This window comes from Marmota flaviventris, chromosome 4, assembly GCF_047511675.1.
Source record: "Marmota flaviventris isolate mMarFla1 chromosome 4, mMarFla1.hap1, whole genome shotgun sequence".
NCBI classification, from domain to species: Eukaryota; Metazoa; Chordata; class Mammalia; order Rodentia; family Sciuridae; genus Marmota; species Marmota flaviventris.
The window spans coordinates 66,158,758-66,184,538 of NC_092501.1; positions in this window are offsets into that span (position 1 = coordinate 66,158,758).

Consider the following 25,781-nt stretch of genomic DNA (forward strand, 5'->3'; position numbering starts at 1 on the left):
CACTGTCCAGAGATATGAAAGATGGGCTCAATGGTCAGGGCAGGGAATTAAAGTATAATCTTGGCATGGGGTGTGTTGGAGAGATACCTATGGCAGAAGTATGTAGTTTTGTAGTTATTTTAAGGAATATTGATTGTATTCAAAATACAATGTAAGGTTATTAAAGAACAATGTTTAAGGGGGAAGTTTGCTTGTATATAGGGGTATGCTGGTGATAATATGAGCTGATTTGCATTTTAAAATGTTGCCTACATCTCTATTGTGAGGAACAGATGCAGGAAGGGCAACATGGAAGACACAGAGTTAGGAAGCTACTCCTGTAGTTAAGGAAATGACTGTAACTTTAATAAAAATTATGGTAGTCAAATGGTGAAGATTAATTGAATTTATTAGTAGGTAAAATTGATAAGAATTTTTTATACACTTATTTTATTTTTTTTTTATGTGGTGCTGAGGATCAAACTCAGGGCCTCGCACATTTGAGGCAAGTGCTCTACCGCTGAGCCACAACCTCAGCCCCTGATAAGAATTTATTCATTCAAATTGCTATGAGGTATATCAAATACAGGAATAGTCAAGATAGGATGAAACTGTAGGCAGGACGATTTGGGCCTTGAAGACTCAGGTGAGAGTGTAGGCATGAATAAAGATGACTATATATTTGGATGGAGCAGGAGAATGGAACACAGAGGGCAGATATGAAACATTTCTAACGTAAATATTTGAAGATGAGCATTTCCCTTATGCATCTTTGTAATACTTACCTAAAGACTTGCTGAATCCACTGATTCAGACTCTTGATGAGGAGAGTTATAATATTTGTGTTTAATAAGCTCTGGACAAGAATCTCAAAGATCTAGACTATTACGATCTACATAAAACACTTTGGAATGTAGTCCTACATACTATCATTCTTTCCTTGAAAATAAGAAAGTTTCAAAAAATATTACATCAAAATACACATTCTAGAGGAAATTAAAAATATAAAACATGGTAGAGAAATTAATATACATTTATACTAAACACTTTGACCTTTGAAATTTAATAATTACATATATTAAGCCATTCACACTATATTCTGAGGATGCTTACATTAAGAGTAATGAAAAGTTTGCTCCAAATTATAATGTGATCTTATTTTAAGGGAATCTTCCACTCAGAAAACATCTGCATTTGTCACCCCGTGGTGTATTCCCCTTGGCATAGTATCCAAATACTATTCACAGAGGAAGTTTTTCACACTAATTTGAGCACCTGGAGCATAATGAGAAATATAAGTACAATTCAAAGGGTTCTTTTTGGTGTCTATGAAATTGGCTCGGAAGGAATACTTAATTTGTATACTTGAGAAGTCTGTTATCAGCAAGTAAATCACTTCCTGGGAGCCTGCTGTTGGTAAGTCACTAGAAATTTTGGAAAGGGAGATTCTACATTTTCTCCTCTTAGGATTTTAAAGGGAAGAAGAGATAGTCTTAAGACTTTTTTTTTTCTGTAGTCACAGTCATATTTCTAACATATAAATTGGATCATACTTTCTTGCTTATATTACCTTAACTCCCCATTCCCTATAGGATAAATTCTAAACACCTTAATTTGATTCTTAGAGCCTCTCTGCTTCTGGCCAATTGCTTCTTCTCTGTTTACCACTATTCTCCTTTCTCTCCAATAAAGTCACACAGTAGAGAGTAACTAGACAGGGAGAGACTCAAAAAGAGCAGATATGCAAAGAATATCAGCTCTTAGGTTCAGTCCCTCTGGAAAAACAACTCCATTGCCTGAGTGCTCTTCAATTCTATTTGATCATGCTCTATCTTTACAAAGAAGAACTCATGTTTGATTAAAAATTATATGTGAGTTTGTATTTTTTTTTACCCATGTCAATGTAACCATATTAGATGTTTGCCTTTGACAGTCTCAATTATAATCATACTCCTGGATTCCATCCCATTCAGCATTTTCTAGATTCCCAATACCTAACAATGTATTATAGTTAGGTGCACGTATTACTGTTAAAAAAGTTTATAAAAAGTAACTTAAATTGGATTCCACTTTGTATTTCTAGCTTCTATTTTGTATAATTAAGCACTCTAAGTACAGATGGCTGTCCTTCTTTAATATAAGAAAATGGTTAATAATAGCAATTCTTTCTTTCTTCCACCTGTTCTAGATTTAATTTCAGAAACATTTTCCTTGCAAAGGACATGATATGCAGTGTGTTCAGGAAAACTGTAGAAGTATCTAATGCTGATGGCTCTGCTGGACATTTGCTCAACATTTGGCAGGGCTGTCATGCATTATCCTGTAACTTTCAAAATCCCTAATATTCTAGGTCTCTCATGGGTCAGGTCAAAGAAATAAATGGGAAACCATATATTAGATTGACATAAAATGTGCTTAGAAATAAGATCAAGAGTTCTGTCTTAGAGTTCACAGAAAATACATGAACATTCTTGCAGTCGGGGTTTAGTTATAGTTTTTAGGAAAACACACGTATTTTACAATATATCTTTTTAAATAAAGATAAGATTTTAGGTGCTGCATTTTAAATACTCCAAAAATGTGGTTACTAAAATGGAATTTACATAAAATATTCATTGACATTTAAAACTTGCCCTTGGAGATATAGTGATTATAATGATATCACAGAAATGATGGAAATCAGAATATAAACCTGCTGAAGAAGCATCACTGAAAAGACTATGCTTCAGAACAATGAAAACACAATCAACCGCAAACCTGGGCTTAACTAATAAGTCTGACTTTTTATTGAAGAGAGAAAAATGACAGTTCTTGTACTGAAATGTAAGTGAAATGATAGCTTTTGAAGTGTTAGCTTCATTATCTTTCAAAACACTGAAATTATACATGATGCATTTCAGTGTCAACAGATGTTTTTAATACAGAATTGGTTGATCTCCAATTTAGGGTTCTATTTTTTAACACAAATCATGGCATCAAATAAAGCTTTTTAGAAGCTCATCCTAACAAAGGGAAAACACCTGACATGATTATGTTTGTGATGATAAATCAATTTATGAGTTCAGTATTGAAAAAATAGTTTGTGACAGCCAATCCAAAATTTTCAGCCCTTGTCCATTCCTTTGTAAAAATACAAAGATACCTTGAATTAATAGGTGTTTTTACTCTAGCCCATTTCTATCTACTGAAATTGGTATTAATTTCTTAGAGTTGCTATAAAAAGTATGACAAACCTGGTAAGTTCAAACAATAGTAAGATTGTCTTATCATCCTAGAAGTCATACTGAAGTTCAAAGTATCAGCAGGGATGTGCACCTTTCAGAGGTCCTAGGAAATATTTTAGTCTTTGCCTCTTATCTCTGCTTTTATTTGGTCTTCCATGACTTATGAATTTTCACTATAGCTGCATGTGATTTTTGTCATGGGCGAAGAGATGTCTTTGAAAAGGGCTATGAGGAGTTCTCAGAGAATAGAGGAACTCTACTCAGGAGCAGCGGGGTTCTTAGCATATATGATAGAAAAGAATTTCAGCATGAGCCAGACAAAGGCATAGACAGAGGTTGATTTAGGAAGGTAGATACACATTTAAAGGAGAATGCAGCCTATCTCAAGAGACAGCAAAGCCCTGACTTGGGTTGAGGGTTCAATATTTATAGAAGGCTATATAAGGGGTTGGACTGGAGATGGAGCCAGGATAGAGCTGTACCATTTTATGCCAGTTTTCTCTGAATTTGTCTATTTCCCTCGTTTTGCAAGGGCAGGGGACAAAGACATGTTGCTGAAGATTTACAACTGTGTTTTCTGCATCACAATGGCTTGTGAGCATTTCTTTTAAGATTTAGTATTTCTCTCTCTTTATCCTAAATCCCAGTCTCAATTCTATGCATCTCTCCTCTGTGGTCCTTACAATGACAATTATTATTACGTTAGACGTGACCTAAATGATTTTGATCTCACCTCAGTGTAAGGAAAAACAGAATGAAGAAAATAAAGAGAAAGGAGAGGCAGCTCAACAGTAACACAGGTTTATTCAGGACAAACCTGCAGAGAGGGGCCCAATGGAGACTGAGACCCACCTTCTGCTTATAGCCTGGGTTAGAGACAGAGAAGTGAAGGAGGAGAGAATTTTTGTGCTTGGGCCATTATTTGGGGGTTGTCAGGGAAAAGTCTTGTGGTGTCACCTTCATAAGAAACCAGTTGTTTAAGATTTCAGTCCCAGATAACAATTACTTCCTTATGATGGTGAAGTGTTTGGGGCTTCTTTGCATGATAATGGAGTATTTATTGTCTGGGGTTTAAGTCAGATGCAGTCAGTGACCATGAGGCTACTCTTTTTCTAAGTTGTAGAATTTGTAAGCCCCAATGCAAAGAAAAGACCACCAAATCCAATTATAAATCAAATTAAAGCAAGCTTGTACTTGTGTACACAAAGAGAGCTGGTCAGCTCTCCTAAAGTGGGCTAGAGACCAGGCCCCTCTCCCATCTCTCCAAGAATGAGATTTTTTTTTTGCCTGAGCTATTTTTTTATGTATATATGACAGCATACTACATTACAATTCTTATTACACATATAGAGCACAATTTTTTATATTTCTGGTTGTAAACAAAGTATATTCATACCAATTTGTGTCTTCATATATGTACTTTGGATAATAATGATCATCACATTCCACCATCACATATAACCCCGTGCCCCTTCCCTTCCCCTTCAACCCCTCTGCCCTATTTAGAGTTCTTCTGTTCCTCCCATGCTCCCTCTTCCTATCCCACTATGAACCAGCCTCCTTATATTAAAGAAAACATTTGGCACTTGTTTTTTGGGGGAGATTGGCTAACTTTGCTTAGCCTTATCTTCTCTAACTCCATCCATTTACTCAAAATAATAATAATAATAAAATACTTGGGAATCAACTCAATGAAAGAGATGAAAGATCTATATTAATAAAAATTATAGAACCCAAAAGAAAGAAGCCAAAGAAGACGTTAGAAGATGGAAAGATCTACCTTGCTCTTAGATAGCCATAATTAATATTATCAAAATGACCTGACTTCCAAAAGCACTATTCAGATTTAATGCAATTCCAATCAAAATCCCAATGACATTCCTCATAGAAATAGAAAAAGCAATCATGAAGTTCATCTGGAAAAATAAGAGGCCCAAAATAGCTAAAGCAATCCTTAGCAGGAAGAGTGAAGCAGGTGGCATCACTATACCAGACCTTAAACTATACTACAGAGCAATAGTAACAAAAACAGCATGGTATCAGCACCAAAACAGACTGGTAGACCAATGATACAGAATACAGGACACAGAGTCTAACCCACAAAACTACAGTGATCTTATATTAGACAAAGTTGCCAAAAATATGAATTGGAGACAAGAACAAGATTTTATAGCACAAAAAGTTGCAAAGGGGGGTGTCTTGAGAACTTACAGATAACAAGGTTTTGACAAGCATAATACAAAGACAGATAGTAGGTTAATGATTTACATGGCATGATATTTCAAGGTAGGGAGTAAAGTCAGATCCCAACATCCAAATTTGTGAGGCACTGCTGAGGTTTCAGAGAGGGTTGTTATCTGGTCAGGGGGAGACAGGATTTATGAGGTGCCACTAAGTTTTTAGAGAGGGTAGTTATCTGGTCAGGGAAAGCCAGGCATGGATGAGTCCAAGGCATGGGCAGGCATTCCAAACAAGTTTAGAAATTGCAATAATTTATAGTAAAACAGAAATTAACTTTATATGACTTTGTGATGAGATGGCTCCCAATCTTAAAATGGAATTAGTCTGGGTTCATCAAAATTATGTTTGAAAATGGCATTGCCTGTGTCAAGTTCTTCCTTGACAAAATCCTTAACTTAGTTCTATCTAGAAATACCGTTTTCCCTATAAGATTACATTTATGGTTTCCACAGATTAGGACCTAGTTTTATCTTTTTTATTTGACACCCTTCAATGTACTATAAGGTTATCACAATCTTAATAGTATTAATTCTTCTGAGCCATGAATGTATAAAATGTAAATTTCTTTCATAAATGCTTTATTGTTTTCAGAATATGAAATTCGAACTTCTTTTGTTCAATTCATTTCTTATTCTGTTATTCATTTCTATGCTCTTGTACATAGAATTTATTTAAAAATTTTATTTTCAGATTATTCATCACAAGTATGTAAAGGTGCCCTTGGATTCCTTTGGATTTTCTATACACAAGGTCCTGTCCTTTACAAATATGGATGGATTTAGTTCCTGCCCAAACTGTTTTCATTTTATTTTATTTTACTTCTATTGTCCTGGACAGAAACTCCATACAATGTTGAATACAAGTGGTGAGAGTAAATAAAAATAATGTTCAGACAATCAGTGTAATGGATCCTAATCAAGATCTTAACTGTATATGGAAAAACAACTCCAGGAATCTAACAGGTAGAAACATTAATGGGCCCCATCAAGGCCTTTGTTTTTAAATTTAAAGACAATGAGGTTTACCTGTGCAAACATTTCTGCCAACTTGATTTAAATGCTTTATTAAATTAACAATGAATGAAACAATATAGCATATGTTAAAATTATTGAATGTTTGATGATGTTTTTATTCAGATTCACTAAAATAGCCTTTATTTTTGTATATATGAGTGTCAGAAATATTATAGAATTATTGACTGTTGATTATATGAATTAGTGTGTTTGTTGGAAAAAAGGCTATAATCAATGTGCCCATGATATAATGTGAACTGCAAAACTTAGATAAACTGCAGAACTTAGGTAGATTTAAGGTAGTGATGTGAGAGTCTATACCTGACGCATATACCCCAGACCTCACCCAGTTATTAGCTGCAAGCACAACTGAACTAGGACTTAAAAACCCAGACTTCTGGGGAGAGAAAGGAGACTAACAGGACCTGGATAGAGATACCAAGGTCTCCATCACTGTTGTCTCCACCGTGCACCAGATTCCTCCTGCCTGGATCCTGTTCCAGTGACCCTGACTTAAGACACCTCACAGGTGAGCACAGGATGTGTCTGAAGTGTGATGAGCATCAATAAAATAGGTTTGATTGAATCTAACTACACCTCAAACTAAGTCAACAATAACCATTCCTGACAGTATATATCTGAAATTTTCATTAAAAAGTTATGTTATAGACAAACTTTCAAGGTATAATTGATCTCTTTATTAAAAACTTTGGACAATTTAAACTCCCCAATGTTTGTTTAAATAGTAAACCCTGAATGACTGCTCCACGGTCCACTTTAATCCTTTGTTTTAACTCTACTTTTATAATTCACAAAAATTAAAAATACAAGGAACAAATTCAACCCTCCTTGATTTTATTTAGGTTTGTAGATTAAGTTGGTTACCAGACATTATAAGATTTTTTAAAAACTGTTGTTTGAATTTTGTATAATCTGAATTTCTGATTTATGACCTAATGGATACCTTTGATTAAAGAAATCAAATTATACAAACCAAAATGAAACATAATAGTAAAAATAATTAAAATTATTTCTGTTTTGAAAATGTTATATATTGAGCTTCCAATCACTCCTGCAAGGTAGGCGGGCCTGCGACCCACCGGCAGAAGAGGAGCAGTGGCCTGCTGAGAGGCAGAGCCGCCCCCTCCCCCTGCGCCGGCAAGGTAGAGGGAACTGTGACCACCCACAGAGCAGGCCCAGCGGCCTGCTGAGGGGCAGAGCCGCCCCCCACCCCCCGCGCCTGCCAGGTAGGTGGAACTGTGACCACTGACAGAAAAGGCCCAGTGGCCCGCGGCGGGACAGAGCTTCCAATCACTCCTGCAAGGTAGGCGGGCCTGCAACCCACCGGAAGAAAGGAGCACCGGCCTGCTGAGAGGCAGAGCCACCCCCCACCCCCCGCGCCTGCCAGGTAGGCGGAACTGTGACCACCAACAGAAAAGGCCCAGTGGCCCGCGGAGGGGCAGAGCTTCCAATCACTCCTGAAAGGTAGGCGGGCCTGCAACCCACCAGCAGAAGAGGAGCAGCGGCCTGCTGAGAGGCAGAGCCGCCCCCTCCCCCCGCGCCTGCAAGGTAGACGGAACTGTGACCACCATCAGAACAGGCCAGACCTGCAACCAACAGACAGAACAGGCCCAGTGGCCTGAGGAAGGGTAGAGCCGCCCCGCCCCCCGCGCCTGCAAGGTAGGCGGACCTGCGACCCACTGGCAGTACAGCCCCAGAGGCCTGCAGAGGGGCAGTGCCGCTGCCTGCGCCTGCAAAGTAGGCAGAACTGCGACCACCAACAGAACAAGCCTAGCGGCCCGCAGAGGGACAGAGCCACCGCCCGCGCCTGCAAGGTAGGCGGACCTGCTACCGACCGGCAGAGCAGGCCCAGTGGCCTGCCGGCGTGGTAGGCACATTGCCCCAATAGGAGGAGGGGCAAAGCCGCCGCCCGCGCCTGCGAGGGAGACTTTGCAACTATACAAGACCAATATAAATATATAGGGGGAAAATTCAATAGCACAACAGTTTCACCAAGTAGAAAGGAACGCGAACAGTATGAAGAGACAAGGAAAGAAAGGACCACAAGCAATGCAGGTCAACTAAACGTTAGAAGAGGTAATAGCTGCAGCAGATGGAATGTCAGATAAAGAATTCAGGATATACATGCTTCAGATGATCTGGAGTCTCAAGGAAGACATCAGACAGCAAAATCAAACAATGAAAGATCACTTCAACAATGAATTACATAAACAAATCCAAGAAGCAAAAGATCAACTATACAGGGAGATAGAGGTTATAAAAAACAAACAAACAGAAATCCTAGAAATGCAGGAAGCAATAAACCAACTTAAAAACTCAATTGAGAATACTACCAGCAGAGTAGAACACTTAGAAGATAGAACATCAGACAATGAAGATAAAGTATTTCAACTTGAAAAGAACATAGACAGCTCAGCAAGACTGTTAAGAAACCATGATCAGAACATCCAAGAAATATGGGATAACATCAAGAGACCAAATTTAAGAGTCTTTGGGATACAGGAAGGGACAGAGTTTCAAACAAAAAGAATGAGCAATCTATTCAATGAAATAATACGAGAAAACTTCCCAGACTTGAAGAATGAGACAGAATCCCAAATTCTAGAAGCCTACAGGATGCCGAATGTTTAAAATCATAAGAGATCCACACCTAGACATATTATAATGAAGATGCCCAACATACAGAATAAGGAGAGAATTTTAAAAGCTACAAGAGAAAGGAAGCAGATCACATTTAGGGGTAAGCTAATCAGGATAACAGCTGATCTTTCAACACAGACTCTGAAAGCTAGAAGATCCTGGAATAACATATTTCGAACACTGAACGAAAATGGGTTCCAACCAAGAATTGTGTTTCCAGCGAAATTAAGCTTCAGGATGGAAGATGAAATTAAAACCTTCCACGATAAACAAAAGTTAAAAGAATTTGCAGCTAGAACACCATCTCTTCTAAACATCCTTGGCAAAACATTACAGGAAGAGGAAATGAAAAATAACAATGAAATCCAACAGTGGGAGGTAGGACAGTAAAGGGGGAAAAATCATCAAAGAGGAAAACAAACCATGTTTAGTAACATGAATAAACAAATATGGCTGGAAGAACAACCCATATCTCAATAATAACCCTAAATGTTAATGGCTGAAACTCACCAATCAAGAGACACAGGCTAGTAGAATGGATCACAAAACAAGACCCAACAATATGCTGCCTACAGGAGACGCATTTGATAGGAAAAGACATACATAGGCTGAAGGTGAAAGGTTGGGAAAAATCATATCACTCATATGGACTTCGGAAACAAGCAGGAGTGTCCATAGTCATATCAAATAAAATAGATTTCAAGCCAAAGTTAATCAAAAGGGATAAAGAGGGACACTACATACTGCTTAAGGGAACCATAAACCAACAAGACATAACAATCATAAATATATATGCCCCAAACAATGGTGCAGCTTTGTTCATCAAACAAACTCTTCTCAAGTTCAAGAGTCTAATAGACCACCATACAATAATCATGGGAGACTTCAACACACCTCTCTCGCCACTGGACAGATCTTCCAAACAAAAGTTGAATAAGGATACTATAGAACTCAATAACACAATTAATAACCTAGACTTAATTGACATATATAGAACATACCACCCAACATCAAGCAGTTACACTTTTTTCTCAGCAGCACATGGATCCTTCTCAAAAATAGATCATATATTATGTCACAGGGCAACTCTTAGACAATACAAAGGAGTAGAGATAATACCATGCATCCTATCTGATCATAATGGAATGGAACTGAAAATCAAGGATAAAAGAAGGAAGGAAAAAGAATACATCACTTGGAGAATGAACAATAGGTTACTGAATGATCAATTAGTTATAGAAGACATCAAGGAGGAAATTAAAAAATTATTAGAGATTAATGAAAACACTGACACAACATATCGGAATCTATGGGACACATTGAAAGCAGTTCTAAGAGGAAAATTCATTGCTTGGAGTTCATTCCTTAAAAAAAGAAAAAAACAACAAATAAATGATCTCATACTTCATCTCAAAATCCTAGAAAAAGAAGAGCAAAACAACAGCAAAAGAAGTAGAAGGAAAGAAATAATTAAAATCAGAGCTGAAATTAATGAAATCGAAACAAAAGAAACAATTGAAAAAATTGACAAAACTAAAAGTTGGTTCTTTGAAAAAATAAACAAAATCGACAGACCCTTAGCCATGCTAGCGAAGAGAAGAAGAGAGAGAACTCAAATTACTAGCATACGGGATGAAAAAGGCAATATCACAACAGACACCTCAGATATACAGAAGATAATCAAAAATTATTTTGAATCCTTATACTCCAATAAATTATAAGATAGTGAAGGCATCGATAAATTTCTTAAGTCATATGATTTGCCCAGATTGAGTCAGGAGGATATAGACAACCTAAACAGACCAATATCAATTGAGGAAATGGAAGAAACCATAAAAAGACTACCAACTAAGAAAAGCCCAGGACCGGATGGGTATACAGCAGAGTTTTACAAAACCTTTAAAGAGGAACTAATACCAATACTTTTCAAGCTACTTCAGGAAATAGAAAAAGAGGGAGAACTTCCAAATTCATTCTACGAGGCCAACATCACCCTGATACCTAAACCAGACAAAGACACTTCAAAGAAAGAAAACTACAGACCAATATCTCTAATGAACCTAGATGCAAAAATCCTCAATAAAATTCTGGCGAATCGGATACAAAAACATATCAAAAAAATTGTGCACCATGATCAAGTAGGATTCATCCCAGGGATGCAAGGCTGCTTCAATATATGGAAATCAATAAATGTTATTCACCACATCAATAGGCTTAAAAATAAGAACCATATGATCATCTCGATAGATGCGGAAAAAGCATTCGACAAAGTACAGCATCCCTTTATGTTCAAAACTATAGAAAAACTAGGGATAACAGGAACATACCTCAATATTGTAAAAGCAATCTATGCTAAGCCTCAGGCTAGCATCATTTCTGAATGGAGAAAAACTGAAGGCATTCCCTCTAAAATCTGGAACAAGACAGGGATGCCCTCTCTCTCCACTTCTGTTCAACATAGTTCTCGAAACACTGGCCAGAGCAATTAGACAGACGAAAGAAATTAAAGGCATCAAAATAGGAAAAGAAGAACTTAAATTATCACTATTTGCAGATGACATGATTCTATACCTAGCAGACCCAAAAGGGTCTACAAAGAAACTATTAGAGCTAATAAATGAATTCAGCAAAGTGGCAGGATATAAAATCAACACGCATAAATCAAAGGCATTCCTGTATATCAGCGACAAATCCTCTGAAATGGAAATGAGGACAACCACTCCATTCACAATATCTTCAAAAAAAATAAAATACTTGGGAATCAACCTAACAAAAGAGGTGAAAGACTTATACAATGAAAACTACAGAACCCTAAAGAGAGAAATAGAAGAAGATCTTAGAAGATTGAAAAATGTACCCTGTTCATGGATAGGCAGAACTAACATCATCAAAATGGCGATATTACCAAAAGTTCTCTATAGGTTTAATGCAATGCCAATCAAAATCCCAACGGCATTTCTTGTAGAAATAGAGAAAGCAATCATGAAATTCATATGGAGAAATAAAAGACCCAGAATAGCAAAAACAATGCTAAGCAGGAAGTGTGAATCAGGTGGTATAGCGATACCAGACTTCAAACTATACTACAGAGCAATAGTAACAAAAACAGCATGGTACTGGTACCAAAACAGGCGGGTGGACCAATGGTACAGAATAGAGGACACAGAAACCAATCCACAAAACTACAACTACCTTATATTTGATAAAGGGGCTAAAAGCATGCAATGGAGGAAGGATAGCATCTTCAACAAATGGTGCTGGGAAAACTGGAAATCCATATGCAACAAAATGAAACTGAATCCCTTTCTCTCGCCATGCACAAAAGTGAATTCAAAATGGATCAAGGAGCTTGATATCAAATCAGAGACACGCCGTCTGATAGAAGAAAAAGTTGGCTACGATCTACATACTGTGGGGTCGGGCTCCAAATTCCTCAATAGGACACCCATAGCACAAAAGTTAATAACTAGAATCAACAAATGGGACTTACTCAAACTAAAAAGTTTTTTCTCAGCAAAAGAAACAATAAGAAAGGTAAATAGAGAGCCTACATCCTGGGAACAAATCTTTACTCCTCACACTTCAGATAGAGCCCTAATATCCAGAGTATACAAAGAACTCAAAAAATTAGACAATAAGAGAACAAACAACCCAATCAACAAATGGGCCAAGGACCTGAACAGACACTTCTCAGAGGAGGACATACAATCAATCAACAAGTACATGAAAAAATGCTCACCATCTCTAGCAGTCAGAGAAATGCAAATCAAAACCACCCTAAGATACCATCTCACTCCAGTTAGATTGGCAGCCATTATGAAGTCAAACAACAACAAGTGCTGGCGAGGATGTGGGGAAAAGGGTACACTTGTACATTGCTGGTGGGACTTTAAATTGGTGCAGCCAATTTGGAAAGCAGTATGGAGATTTCTTGGAAAGCTGGGAATGGAGCCACCATTTGACCCAGCTATTCCCCTTCTCGGTCTATTCCCTAAAGACCTAAAAAGACCATGCTACAGGGACACTGCTACATCGATGTTCATAGCAGCACAATTCACAATAGCAAGACTGTGGAACCAACCTAGATGCCCTTCAATAGATGAATGGATAAAAAAAATGTGGCATTTATACACAATGGAGTATTACTCTGCATTAAAAAATGACAAAATCTTGGAATTTACAGGGAAATGGATGGCATTAGAGCAGATTATGCTAAGTGAAGCTAGCCAATCCCTAAAAAACAAATGCCAAATGTCTTCTTTGATATAAGGAGAGTATCTAAGAACAGAGTAGGGACGAAGAGCAGGAGAAGAAGATTAACATTAAACAGGGATGAGAGGTGGGAGGGAAAGGGAGAGAGAAGGGAAATTGCATGGAAATGGAAGGAGACCCTCAGAGTTATACAAAAGTACATACAAGAGGAAGTGAGGGGAAAGGGAAAAATAATACAAGGGGGACAAATGAATGCCAGTAGAGGGGGCAGAGAGAGAAGAGGGGAGGGGAGGCGAGGGGAGGGGGGATAGTAGAGGATAGGAAAGGCAGCAGAACACAACAGACACTAGTATGGCAATATGTAAATCAATGGATGTGTAACTGATGTAATTCTGCAATCTGTATATGGGGTAAAAATGGGAGTTCATAACCCAATTGAATCAAAGTGTGAAATATGATATATCAAGAACTATGTAATGTTTTGAACAGCCAACAATAAAAAATTAAAAAAAAAAAGAAAATGTTATATCGTTGCAAACATTAAATTAATAGCATTTTTATAATCATTGGAATTTTTAATAAATATTATAATAACATCTATGTACTTTATAGGAATAAACAGCATTTTTGCTGAGTAAACATTAAAAAATATGTAAAATAACCACTATTATATCTTATTCACAAATGTTCATAAGTTTTTTACTTCTACCTCTCAATAATGTGGAACCCTGGTATTTATCTTAATACGTTTTAACTTCATAGTTATCATTCTTATTTTTTTTCATAAAATTCATGGTTAACATTTACAACTATTGGCAATTATGATAAACATTTGAAATTTCAATCAAGAAGTAGCGTAATGTAGTGTTGGCATGTAGCTCTTAGAAGAAAGAGTTGTTTTGTCAGTAACAGAAATTTAGAAGTTTCTGAATTTCATAGAATTCCAACCCACATTTTAGTTTCTCTCTCTCTCTCTCTCTCTCTGTTACTGGGGGTGCTTTAGCACTAAGTCACATCTGCAGCCCTTTTAAAAAATATTTTATTTTGAGATAGGATCTCACTAAGTAGCTTAGGGACTCACAAAGTTGCTGAGACTGGCCTGGTACTTGCAATCCTCCTAACTCAGCCTCCAGAGTCACTGGGATTGTATGCATACACCATCATGCCCACCATGCCCATTCCAAATGTTTTAAAAGCTAAAACAAAGTACATTTTTATCATTTAATTGAGTTAATATTAAAAAATACTTTTGAAAAAATATGTTCACATTAAGAGATTCTTAAAAATGAAAACATGTATACCAATATTTTAAGTTCTCTTTTTTTGTTTTATTGATTTTATATATTTTTAAATGCATGACAGCAGAATGCATTACAATTCTTATTACACATATAGAGTACAATTTTTCATATCTTTGTATGTAGAGTATGTTCACGCCAATTTATGTCTTTATAGTCTGAGGAGAGAGATAGCTGGGTCAACTGGTGGTTCCATTCCCAGATTTCCAAGGAATCTCCATACTGCTTTGTTCTCTTTTAATAATTGTAGATGATTGTCATCAGTTTTTTTAAAAAATCATCATTTCATTGTATTCCAAGTAGAAACGCATATTATAAAAGGACTGAATATACTACATTTTGTCTATTCCTTCCCTTGTTGATGGAGATTTGGATTGTCAAACAGATTTTTAGGAGTAGATTTAGTGTGTATCAGTTTTTTTTAATATAGATTATAGGCATGTACCACCATGCCCAGCTGTTGATAATTTTTGACTATATCAATTATATGTTTGATGTACAAAAAAGTGATTTGAAAATATAATTATTTCTCTTCCTTTTGAAGTCATAATCCTGACCTTTTGCTCAATCAAATCAGAATACATGCTTAATTATTTTCCTTTCATTAACCAATTTTTAAAATAGTTAGTTGATAAGCTAGCTATTTCAAAGTGTCAATTTATATATATTTTTGTTTCTTTTTTTGAAAATCACTTTGAACTAATGGATTCTTAGATAATTGATGAACCTCAAATTATCACATCTTTTCACCATAGAATATTTTCAGACCCATTAGTCTTTGATATTTTTCTGTATGGCCCAATTTATGTTATAAACCCATCTTGTATGTTTCCTCTCTCATAATTAAATTCAGCCACTTTCCCCAGGAACATTAATTTCTTACATTTGAATTTAGAAACAAAACTAAATGTGGTAATAGTTCACATCATTATCTGCAATTCCTTCCTAGAAACCAATTTTTAGTGGCCAAAATTACAAAATATATCTTTTAAAATAAAATAATAATAACTAAAACGAATTCATGCTACTATCTAATTCCCATTTAACATTTATTCAACATTTTACTTATTATTCTCTTTCACCAAAACATTTATTCTAAACAATATTACTTATTCAATTTACTATATTTTCTTACAAAATTCATATAATTGTTTAATAGTACTTTCATGGTTACTTTGATCTGATAGATTGAAGTGCCTATATACCACAAAACATGTGGAAATTCTACAAGGCACAGAACTTAGAGAAGGAAATGTTTCTGGTATTCAAAATTGAAGTGAAGTAAGTAAAAATTGTGGCACCTACAATCTCAACACCGAAGTTAAACAAATTCGATCCCCTCTCCCCACCAAAAAGCAGTAATTATCAGCTTTACTAGTCTTGGTAACAGTGGGTAACTTGTTTAGAATAAACATTCCCCTGCCCCTACACAGTTTCTGAATCAGCAGGTCTCAAGTTGGTTCTAGAAAATCAAAACTCTAAGAAGTTTCTTAGTTGATGTGAAGGTATACATTATAACAAACCATGCCTTGACTGATGCTTTTCTGAAAGCATTTTGACACTTCTTCCTACAAAAATTTATTGCCCAGGGTAGCTGGTGATAGGTAATTCTCACGTTAGCCCCTAATCATAGTTGTTTGAGGAGCTATAAGTGTGCTTGAGCCAAAAATAAGGGAGTAAAATGAAAGTGAGAGCCATAGAAAAGTTCTTATATAGCATTGGACCCTTACATGAAACAAGACATTCTAATTCTACAAAATATTTCATGTTTCTAGTAGGCTGCATTTTTTTGTTTCACATGGGTTAAATAAATCATTATTATGCCATGCTAACCTGCTCTTTCATGTTTCTAGTAGGCTGCATTTTTTTGTTTCACATGGGTTAAATAAATCATTATTATGCCATGCTAACCTGCTCTTGCCAACTCTGCAAACATTTAAATCAAACCCATGTTCCTTGAAAAAAATAGTTTCTATCTCTCCAAACAAACACAGTAAAATCCTTTCAACTGTGTCAATGAGAGCCAATATTCATTTGCATAAAATGCCAGGTTGTTTAATTACAAGAATAATGAAATGACCAGCAGCTGTCATAGGTAGCTGGCCTAGAGTTTGGAAATCAACTGTAAATTCTAATCAGTGCAGGAGCACTGCAGTTGGCCCAATCTGCTAGCATATATACACTTAAATATGAATAGGGCAAATTCTAAATCTTATGGCTGGGTGGGACTTCTAAGGCAATGGCAAACACTGTAAGAATCTCCAAATTAGTTGGCCCCATTTTATACACCTAAAGCAACTGAGCCTTAAGAATAATGAAAAGTAGGATTATGAGTTCTTCCTGTCTTTACTCTCCCCTCTTCAACACTCTTGTCCCACCTAAAAGAATAGGACACTATTTAACAATACCAGCTAGACAGAGGCTGGAACCCAAATTCTAAACATATTACTTTTGTATGGACAAAAATGGGGTTAGATTTGGATGATGTTTGGCTTTTTTAAAACATAAGAAAACCCCCAAAACTAGAAAGACCTTGGTTTTCATACCATTCATGTCTTTAAGAATGTTTGCTCAAAATAAAACAAATTATGTTGCTGAAATATAAAGAACTTTGGAACTCATTCACTCCAACCTTTTATTCACAGTTTAAATGGACATACTACATCAATTTCTAGAGTGATTGAGAGACCTACCCCAATTTAATTAATAACAGGTGGAACTAAAATGCAAATATTTGTAGTTGTAATTCATTGTTAAAGGAAGCACAATTGAATACAGCTGGATTTATAGTGTTTGTCAACAGGTCAGATTGACTTGTAAGTATTAATTGCTGTCTTGTAAATACTGAGCATATTCTTTATTCTTTTTTATTTATTTAGATAGGTTTTTCAGCTCATGAGTTTTGTGTTGCATCTTTAGTGTATTAAAAAAATCACAAAACATTAAGAATTATAGTAAATCACACAGTAGAATTGTATAGATAGCTATAGATGCAGGGGTGGAAAAAAAGAAAAGCAAGCAGGAGAAAGTAACTAATGGCAATAAAATGAAATTTTCTTAGTTCAGTGCAAACTTATTTCTTTCATTACCTTAATTTCATTGTTTTCATGACACTACAGAGTGAGTAAAAATGTTGGATTTGTTGTTCATCTTGTGATGCTGTGATTGTTTATTTTATGTAATTAAGGACTTAAACTCGGGTTTCTGGTATAAAATTTCCTGGTGAATCAAGATGACACCCTGATGACTGTCAATCACTCTAGCAAGTCCTTTAAACATGTGATAGAGAAAGAAGATGTGAACCATCAGGTCCATGTGGTAATGTGCATCATGCTAGCAAAACATTTAAGGCCTAGCAAGTAAGGGGAGTAGAGGGATGGCTACAGGAGAGAAGTCGTATCTAAATGTTTATTTTGAAGATACAATAAAAAAATATTGTTTCCTGAATTGAGGAGAGTCACTGGACATGGAAAACTAAATGACTTCAAGTCTCCTATAAATTCATTATGCCGAGTTTTTTTTATGTCATTATTTTCTATTTTTCCTTTCACCTAATGTTAGTTAAAAAGAATCCTTAAATAATCTTTAGAATATGAAAGTATAAACCATCATCATCCTCTTCAGTCAAGCAGAAAATTTTATTTTTGCTTGACTTTTATTTTCCGTTTGCTCAGTGACTTATTTAGCATTTAAAATCATGCAAAAGTATGCAGACATACCATCAACAAGCCCAGTGTCTCTAAATGTCAAACTGACCTCAGTTATTGAAATCTGGAAGCTGGTTTTTCTATTGCCCTTTTTGAGCAATTTGAGATTGCCACTCAAGAAAGCACTCATGCATAGTGTACTACAAAAAACATAGAGCTTCAAACCATTCTGTCCATTACTGTCCAAACCTATGCACAGTAAAAGGAAGCCGTGCCTTGCAACCAGAGTCCATGCAGAGTGTTAACAAATGCCTTACAGATAAAACTGCAAAAATGTGGACAGCTCTAAATTACTCCATGGAAAGAATTTTGTACAGAATTGTTTGGTCATTATTGGCATCTTTGTCGCCCAAATAGATGCCTGTCAAAACGCTTTCATCCATTTTATTCCTTATCTATGAGAACATAGTGATGGCACAATGCACTCCCTGAAGCATATTTATCATAGGCCCAAAGGAGAGTCTCAGTTTATTTCTCAATTATTCCCATAATTAATTGAAGTTTGAAATCTTGAACACTCTCAATCTCTGCAAGTAGATTATAAGTCAAGTAGTTTCCTGCCTCTCAATAGTAGAAAGTTGGATTTGCTTTGTAAAGCATCAAAATATAATGAATAAATTAATAGTCCATAGTGTACATGATTCATTATCTTCAAAATTCGTTCACATTTTTTTTTTTCATTTGAATCACATAATGACTCTGTACAGTAGAGAGTGTGAGCATAATCATTTTGCAGCAGGAGTACATTGTGAGTCTTGACTGGTTTTAAATCAGAATATGTCTGGAAGTATCTGGTGCACTGATGAAGCAGGCTTATTAGGAGGCTATGAAGTTCCTAAGAATCTCCCGGGAAAGATGACCATGAGGGAGAAAGGACAAAAAGTGCCAACTTTCAAGGACAATGGACCAGGATCAGTGGAGTAGCATATTTACAAGATTGAGATTGCATTTTTTTTTTAATTTCCTGTGAGTCAGACTCTACAGATATGTCCAATTTCATAGAGAAAGAGTGTTAAAATTTAAAGTTCCTCTGTAATGAAAGTCTCCATGAAATGTTGAGATTGAAGAATATCAGAAGCAGAAGCTCAGTTGCACTGGCAGTGGGTGACCAGAAACATTGATGAGGAACGTAATGGAAGGTGCCAGTAATTAACTTTGCAAAGCTGACTCTTACTTATAGTAGACAGAGTCCTCATTTGTTTTCTAGCTTGCTTTTCGCTCTCAACTTATCTGTAGAGGAACTTTTTTCCTCCCGTAGGACTGATCGTAATACAGCCTGGTCTGTGAGTCTTTTTTTTCTCCCTGATGAACTTTTATTTTTGTTTTTGCCAAGTGCCCTCAGGTAATTTTTAAATAAATTTCTAAATTTGTATGTTCCTGAATCACAAGAATAACAACAAAATTTAAGTGCAAATCTATTCTAGGTGCAGGCCTTAAGTTTGAGTCTTCTGGGCTTAAAAATAATTTTTAGAATATTTTTAAGTTTAACCTGAAGTCTCCATAGTAGATGCTTTGTCATCTTTCTTAATTAGTAAGTGAAGTCTAATACCTTTCATATTTGTGATTTGGACTTATAGGAGAAATTTCCTATATAATGCCCTATGGAGTCTTCTTTTCCTTTCCTAAGCCCTTTACCTTTGAAAGATCTTCCAATCTAAACTCCAAAGCACATTCAGCAACTTTTTTGAAAATAATTTATTTTCATAGTTCATTTATTTGTAGAACCTGGGCATTTCTTTCTTATTTGACAAATATATTTCATTCTGGTTATTGTCGTAGGTATATGTTATACAAACTATATTCCATTATGTTTGTAGCTAGCAGCTTTGTAAGTCTTTGGAAAATAGTGCTCTTTATTGTACTTGGCTTCCTCCTCTTGTTCTTCACTCTTCAGCCAGTACCGGTTTCAGGGACTCACACTGTAAGCTACTTCAATATTTCTTATTACATTTTTGGCTAAAGACCAAAATCTTTAACACTCACTAGAGGCTGTCCACATTTCATTTTGCTCTTGTTCTACTTCTTCAGACTAATCTTGTTTCATACCCTTTACCCTTCTACTTGTGCTCTACTGTCATTTTTTTTTAGTTGTTCTACTGTGCCTTGCTCTCTCCAGTCTTAAAAACTTTACCTTTGTTGCTTCTGATACCAGATTGCTCCACCTATCCTTCTTAGTCTTTTTAATGCTTTAAAATATTTCAGATTTTAGAAAATGTTATTTTTTCCAAATAACATATTTGTACTATTCTCAAAATCATGAGGTTGTAATTTTACATTATTTTGACCAAACTTATATTAAATCCTTCCCATATCACCAAACTAGAAGTTAAGAAAGGACAAATGTATATCTGTTTTTGCTCATTGTTTTATCTCTAGCACCTAACACAGATACTTTTTTTAATCAGTTTTTTCAACTCTGTGGAAAAAAGACCTGGAAAGAACAATATAGAGGGCAAAACATTTATTTTGGCTCATGGTTTCAGAGGTTCAGTCCAAGGTTGGTGGACTCTATAGTTCTGGGTCCAAGATTAAGTAGAACATCATCGTGGAAGGGGATGGTGGAGGAAAACAGCTCAGGACATAGCAATCAGGAAGCAAAGAGAGAGCTCCATTCATTAGGGACAAAATATATAAATTCCAAACTCACACCCTCCAGTGACCCACTTTCTTCAGGCACATTCTCCCTGAACTATAGTTACTGCTCAGTTAATTCATAACAGTACACTGATCACACCATACTGCTAATAGTCTAATAATTTCATCTTGGAAAATTCTTGTATTGTCTTACACATGAGCTTTTGGAGTACACCACATGCCTAAACCATGACAAAGACCAATACATAGTAGATATTTATAATATTTTTTGAATCAACTAAATAATATGCTTGTTCAGGGTCCCCCAGATTTTACTTTCATTTGTTTACATAATGTGTGCAAGAAAAATAAGGGTTTAGATATTTGCCTCTAAGTGTCTTAATGTTTTTCTTTACACCATTCAAATTTCCTGATGTTCTAGTCCTTTCAAATCCAAGTCTGATGTAGAACTTTACAATCCACAAAATCTTCAACTATAAAGACTAGAAGTTAGGGAAGCCCTGTTCATGGAGCAGATGGTAATGCTGTAGAGTTAACTATCCTAAAGTAATACAGTGGAAGTCAATTGAAAATAAAATGACTTTACGCAAATACAAAAAGCCACTTATGTTAAGGAATATTCACACTTAAGAGAGAAATGATGATAAAAAAAGAGAGGCTTTTTAAATTCTCTGTGTTTCCACAAGGGAAACCTAGTTCTAACTGAACATCTTATTGACATCTCTCTTCCAAAATATTTTACCTTCCCTTCTGTCATCCAGTCTCTAACAAGGCATGCCAATTTTTTCTTCAGAATTTCTTTTTTATCTATCCATAGTTTTTACTTTTCACTGTTAGAAAGCCTTGTGAGTAATTTTTATCCACATACTTAATGCCCTTCAGTAGCTACATACTTAATTGCCTTCACTTGCTCCTTGATGCATTTATTCTGCTTCCACTGCCAGATCAGGATTCTATTATGCAGTGTTCACAGCATTACTTATTCTCTTTCAAATATAAATAGAAATAAACTTGATTGCTTTAGAGATGAAGGTATTAAGTTCTAAGATCTCCTTTAATACAAATGTCCTGTCTACTCAAGACTTTCTAGAGAAAAAAAAAACAATTCACTCCAGAAAGACAATCCACTCATTCTGTGTCCTGCGAACTGAATATTAGTTGCTTTGCTTACAAAGAACACTCTCCTTATTTCTCTGGTGAAAACAACCCTCTTTTGTGTAGGTACTATTCCATATAGTTTATATAGGTCTCTTACTACAAAATCAGTAATAAATTTTTAATTAAGTCCATCTAGACTATTAACTCTGTTAGACAACAGAACTATTTTGGTGATTATGGTTAGCAATCTCTAAGACAATCCTCAATGATGCCTACCTTCTGGTATACACAACCATGCCATTCTCTCTCCTGGAGTATGAGCTGGACTTAGCAACTCACTTCTATTGACCGGGGTGTGGTAGGGTGATGATAGGTTTCTTTAGAGAGACTAGTTCCAAAAGACTATGAAGTGGTATAGGCAACAACCAAAGAGACTCCATTTTGCCCTGAGACACCACATCATTTAAAAACCGCTTCTCCCATGGGAAAGACTCGCCTCTATACCCATCGATAGTTGCTTAGCATAGAATGTTTGGCAACACAAAATGGCAATTCTTATACAATGTATAAGATGGTTCCCATTTCTCTTGGACAATGTACCCTGTCAGAGATTGATTGTCTAGATGTTAGTAACCATTCATTAACTTGCACTCAACTAGAAATGTTTTAGCTCACTCTCTTTTCTGCTTATAATTTTAATTCTCATGATGTTTATTTATGGTTTTGAATCATAGCAACAGCCACTTATGCTTTAATATGATTTTGGTCTATAAAAGGTGTACTCAAACCCTGGGAGGAGGTCAAAAGGGATAGACTTGCAGCCTATCCCTTGGCCTGCCTGCTGGTGGATCCAGACCACCTGCTAGTGAATAAAGCTTCCATCTCCTGCTTTAAGATCAACTTCGTGATTTATTGCAATCTCCCCTTAAAAGAACTATAATTCATTCTCTCTCTCTCTCTCTCTCTCTCTCTCACACACACACACACACACACACACACACCTCTTCCTTCTTTCTCTCCTTCCTCCTCCTCTAAATTCAGACAACTATCATGTTTTGATGGAGAGATTCTTCTGTCATTGACCAAGACTGTAAATGGGAGCCTGTGGCCTCCAAACACCATAGAGTGAAATATATTCTCCATAACTCAAATATGTTGAGAACTTCACCTCTGGTTGACACATTGTATGCAAACTTGTAAGAGATCTGAACCAAAGGCACCTGACAAAGGAGTGTTCCCAGATTGATAGTCTTTGGAAAGTGTGTGAAAATTAATGTGTGTTGCTTGTGCCCCTGAATTTTGAGATAATTTATTATGTAGCAACAGATAATCAATAAATATAATTTAAAGAAGAATAAGGAGTTTTTTCTAAGTTTTTACATATGGATACCAAAGGTATCCAAATATTTAATTGAAATCCAGATATGGAGGCTGACATCAGTCTATTTTAATTACATTGAAGATATTTGAGAAAATATCTTTCATATACTTCATTATATTCATCCTAGTATCTTAAAATATTGTCCTGAAATAATATTGGTCAGTTATTTATTAGAAAATAGTTTCTAACTGTACATTAAAAAAACATAAAACTCATATCTGATTTGTTGTTCAAGAAAATAATTATTCTTCTATCTTTAACTACAAACTTTTCTCATTAGTAACTTAAAGTCAGTGGCCATAGTATGTATAGTTTGTGGGATATATAATATGGTTATGACTATTGAAAACTCTTTAGAACTTATAGAGTATCATCATAATTTGTGAAAAAAATCATACACTCTCTATAGGGCATTCAAAGGCATAGCTACCTGTATACTTATAATTTTATTAGGATATTATAAGTAAATGTATACTTATAATTTTATTAGGATATTATTAGTAAATATAGAATATTCTCATAACATGCAATCTTTATTGAAATGGACATTTACTCAGTCTTGGTAAATACCTGGCATCTTCCCTGACATAGTATAAGCATACTTTCCTGCACATCAAATTTCAATGGAAAACTGAGAAAGAAAAGGTTTATTTTTAACCCCAATCTGTCATCATTTTCCTCAAATAAACTTCTCTCAAATAAAAGGGTAATCTAAAAACATAATTGAGTAACTAGGGTATTTGTGAAATTCTAGAAAATCCTTAGGTCTCCTTTCTAATTGATCCAATGACCTGTATACCATGGAAACTGTGGAGCTACCACTGATTCAATGGAGATTTTGTGACAAAGTTTTTAATTTCTTCATTGAATAAAGAAGTAAAGAAAAAAGAGGGAGGGGAGAGGAATAGGGAAAAGTCAGGAAGACATGAAAGCAGGCAAGATTATGTGCAAATCACCAGAATCAAGACCTGAAAAATAAAAATTTCCATATTTATTTGACTCTATTTGCTAATATTTTTTTTAATAATTTGTTATTCTTCCTGGAAGTAAAGTGGCACTACATTTTTCAGCATTCTTCGATGTTATTGTGACCATAAGTTGCGGTCAGCTTTTACACTGCTGTGATCAAAAGACCTCATAAGATCAATCCAAGGGGGGAAAGTTTATTTTGAGGCTCATGGTTTCAGAGATTGAGTCCATACAGGACCAGCTTCATTGCTCTGAGGTGGCAGAACATCATGGTGAAGAAGTGTAAAAGAAGAAATCAGCTAAGGACATGAAACCATGAAGCAGAGCTCTTCACACTAAGAACAAATGTATACTCCAAAGGCACATCCCTCCACGACCCACCTCCTCTAATCATATTGTACCGGCCTACAATTTCCACCCAGTTAATCCCTACTACGGGATTAATGCACTGATTTGATTAAAACTCTCATAACCCAATCATTTCACCTCTGAATTTTCTTACATTTTCTCACATATGAGATTTTGGGAGACACCTAATATCTAAGCCATAACAGCAGCTGTCTAATTTCTAACCAATGAAATGTCAGCAGAAGTCATTCACCTTATCCAAACTGGGAAACTGTACTCATTAAAATATCTTACACTTAGTTGCCCTTTTTTTTTTTTTTTCTTGGCTTAATATTGATGATCCTGTCTGTTGTGGAAACTTTAATCTGTGTCACTTAATTCTTACTTAGATGAGAACAGCTTGCAAGGGAGCAGGGACTACCTCTGTTTAGGGACTTACATGAGTACTACATAAACTTCTCTCAATTTTGAAATATTTGTGGGCTATTTTCCTATAGCAGATAATGTTGTCTTAACATCTATAATTCTTCTAGTAAATTTTCTTTCTTTTTTTTAAGAGAGAGAGAGAGAATTTTAATATTTATTTTTTAGTTTTCGGCGGACACAACATCTTTGTTTATATGTGGTGCTGAGGATCGAACCCGGGCCGCACGCATGCCAGGCAAGCGCGCTACCACTTGAGCCACATCCCCAACCCTCTTTTTCTTCTTCTTTTTTTTTTTTTTCATGGCCCAAACACAATTAAAATGTCAGAATTGCTTAGGATCCAATGAGAAGAAACTATACAAATAGAAATCTTAAGATCAAGCAGATCCTTATTAAGTGGAAATTATAAGACAACTTTGCTTTTATTAAATCATTTTTAAAATATTCTTGTTTACCTTAATTATTTCCACCAGTACTATATAAACCTTATCTAGGAATAGAATCTATCAACAAATCATAGAAAAAAATCTCTGACTTTCTCCAGAAATCATAACAAATCAAATAAAGGTAGCAATCCTCCAAACTCCTTTTTTCACCCAGTTTTCTTATTTCTTACATATAAAAGTCAT